The sequence below is a fragment of the Arvicanthis niloticus genome, chromosome 26, assembly GCF_011762505.2.
Source record: "Arvicanthis niloticus isolate mArvNil1 chromosome 26, mArvNil1.pat.X, whole genome shotgun sequence".
NCBI classification, from domain to species: Eukaryota; Metazoa; Chordata; class Mammalia; order Rodentia; family Muridae; genus Arvicanthis; species Arvicanthis niloticus.
Genome location: NC_133434.1, coordinates 40,078,639 through 40,081,776, shown reverse-complemented (window position 1 = coordinate 40,081,776; position 3,138 = coordinate 40,078,639). Strand labels below are relative to the sequence as shown.

Below are 3,138 nucleotides of genomic sequence, written 5' to 3'. Positions count from 1 at the left end.
CGTATAAATAAATCATAATAAATAATATTAGAAATACCAGGTTATGTAAATATGGTCCAGATTCTCGGTCTGAAGAATCCTTGAGCTGGCAGGGCGTGGCCAGCTGGATCAGATCGTTTCTTCCTCTTTCTCTTTCTCTTATCAGGGTGTGTTCCAGTTGGAGTGCCATTAGCATTTCCAAAGAGCTAGATTATCCCGGAGCATCATCGTGATGGTGGGGGTGGGGGCAGTTGGAGGCATTGGGGGAAAATTTAGGAAGCTTAAAGGGAGAAATAAACTGGAAACTTTATTCATTTATTTATTTTATTGAGTGTATGATGGGAGAGGGAAAAATGGGAGGGAGGGAGGGAGGGAGGGAGGGCAATCTTTCCACACTGGGATGATCCGTGCCTAAATGAGCTGTCATGCAGTCATCTCACAGTTTTCTCGGTGGGGAAATAAACCTTTGGTTCTGGCCTCTCAATGGGTTTCCAAAGGGCAGTCAGGGAACCCTGCATGGACAGAAAGGAAAACCATGTCAAGCAAGCAAGCAAGCAAGCAAGCAAGCAAGCAAAACCACAAATCTGTCTGTTAAGTTCTTCTGTTAAAGGAATCCTGGTGAAGTGAAGTGAAGCAGAAGCAGAAGCAGAAGCAGAAGCAGAAGCAGAAGCAGAAGCAGAAGCAGAAGCAGAAGCAGAAGCAGAAGCAGAAGCAGAAGCAGAAGCAGAAGCAGAAGCAGAAGCAGAAGCAGAAGCAGAAGCAGAAGCAGAAGCATAGGAAAGCAAGCTCATATTCATTCCAAAAAGGCTGATAGCTAGGCAGCTTGGGCTACAGACAGAGCGAAAACAAGTAGAAGGAAGGAAAAATAAATAAATAAATAAATAAATAAATAAATAAATAAATAAATAATTTTATTTTTTAAAAAGGCTTTGTTAGAAGATTTCTAAGTTTTAGGGAACAAGGCTTGACATTGAAACCCGCTGGCTCACTAGCATCTTCCTCAAATCTCCCAGACAAACAATGCTTCCCAATGCAGTACCTACCACGTCCTCCTCCATGATTGCCCCTGAGTCCTCACTGTGAGGTGGGCAGGCGTGTGTGTGTGTGTGTGTGTGTGTCCCAAACAACAACCATCAGTGGAGGCTTACGGAGAGCCAAAGGAGACAGCTAAGGCTACGAAATAAAGATAGCAAAACAGACAGGCAGACAGTGTCCACAAATGGATCCCCCCAAAATGGTAGGCCAGAGTGAGGGGCCAAACTTCTTATCTGAGAGAGAGAGAGAGAGAGAGAGAGAGAGAGAGAGAGAGAGAGAGAGGAGGAGAGGAGAGGAGAGGAGAGGAGAGAAAAGAGGAAAGAAAAGAGAGAGAAGAGAAGAGGAAAGAGGAAAGAGGATAGAGAGGAGGGGCGAGAAAGGATAGAAAGAAGAGGAGAGGAGAGGAAAGAGAGAGAGAAGAGAGGAAAAAGAGGAGAGGAGAGAGAAGAAGAGAGGAGAGAGAGAGAGAGAGAGAGAGAGAGAGAGAGAGAGAGAGAGAAGAGGAGAGAGAGGAGGGGTGAGAAAGCATAGAAAGAAGAGAGAGAGAGAGAGAGAGAGAGAGAGAGAGAGAGAGAGAGAGAGAGGAGAGGAGAGGAGAGGAGAGGAGAGGAGAGGAAAAAGAGGAGAGGAGAGAGAGGAAGAGAGGAGAGCCCTAGAAAAGTGAAACATCAAGCAAGTACCTCACATATTTGATTTAAAGAGTCCAGACCACATACAAACATATGTCTTTTTAAATTTTATACACATATACACAGGAATACTGGTGTGACACCTGGTACTTGTTATAGGACAACTGGTCGACCTGATAATTAAGGAAATCATATAAATTATGATAAGATAATTAAAGAAAAATGTGTGTATGTGTTTTTAAAATTATATATGTTATCTACATACATATGATATATAATACACACACACACACACATATACTACTCTGAAACAAGGCAACTGGGCAGCAACATCACAATATAATAATAATAATAATAATAATAATAATAATAATAATAATAATAATAATAGTTCAATAAAAGGAGACCCGCAAAAAGGGGGATGGGGAAACAAAGACACACACATATATATGTATATGCATCATTAAAAACAGTCTGTTAAAAGACAGAACCTCACATTGCTAAAATTAAAAAAAAATATATAAGCAAACGGGACAACTGGTCGACTACATAATAAAATATATATATATGTATGTATGTACATATATATATATATATGTGTGTGTGTGTGTGTGTGTGTGTGTGTGTGTGTGTGTGTGTATCTAGTTTTAAAAAAAAAAAAAAAAAGGTCAAGATTAAACAACATCTGGTCAACCCAAAAAAAGAGGGATGGGAAGATATACATACATACATACATACATACATACATACATACATACATACATACGTTATCATTAAAAACAGTCTGTTAAAAGGGACAACTGGTTGAATATATATATGAATATATATATGAAAACAGGGGTCGGTCAAGGAGACACAGATAAGTATGTTTTAAAACAGTCTGTTACAACAGACAACCTCACAGAATTAAAAGAAAAAAAAAAGTTTGTATGTGCATATGCACATGCATATATAACAGTTCAATACATATATATAAAAATTCAATAAAATGGGATGCATATATGTATTAGTTTTAAAAACAGTCTCTTAAAAAGAGACAACGGGTCGACCCTCACAATATAATAATAATAATAATAGTAATAATAATAATAATAATAATACTAGTCCAGAGCAGGTATCTGGTCAAAACAGTAAAAGGGAGTCAAAGAGACACAGATATGAATGTTTTAAAACAGCCTGTTAAAATAGACAACTGGTCGACCTCACAAAAAAAAAAAAAAAAAAAAAAAAAAAAAAAAAAAAGTTTGAATACATGTGTGTGTGTATATATATATATATATATATATATATATATATATATATATATATATATAAAATGTTTTCCCTGAAAAAGAGACAACTGGTCGACCCGCACAATATAATTTAAAAAAAGAAAAAACAGTCTCCTAAAAGGGACAACTGGTCGACCTCCTCACACAAAATTTTAAAAAAAAACAAAGGGGACAACTGGTCGACTATATATATATATATATATATATATATATATATATATATA

General features: G+C 37.1%; 1 long non-coding RNA gene across 1 annotated transcript; it reads left to right on the top strand.

Annotated features, from left to right (window-relative positions):
- The first annotated feature begins 490 nt into the window (after positions 1–490).
- LOC143439452 (uncharacterized) lies at positions 491–708 on the top strand. Its single transcript, XR_013107678.1, has 2 exons — positions 491–607; positions 656–708. It is a non-coding gene; the product is annotated as an uncharacterized LOC143439452 (long non-coding RNA).
- The last annotated feature ends 2,430 nt before the right edge of the window (positions 709–3,138 follow it).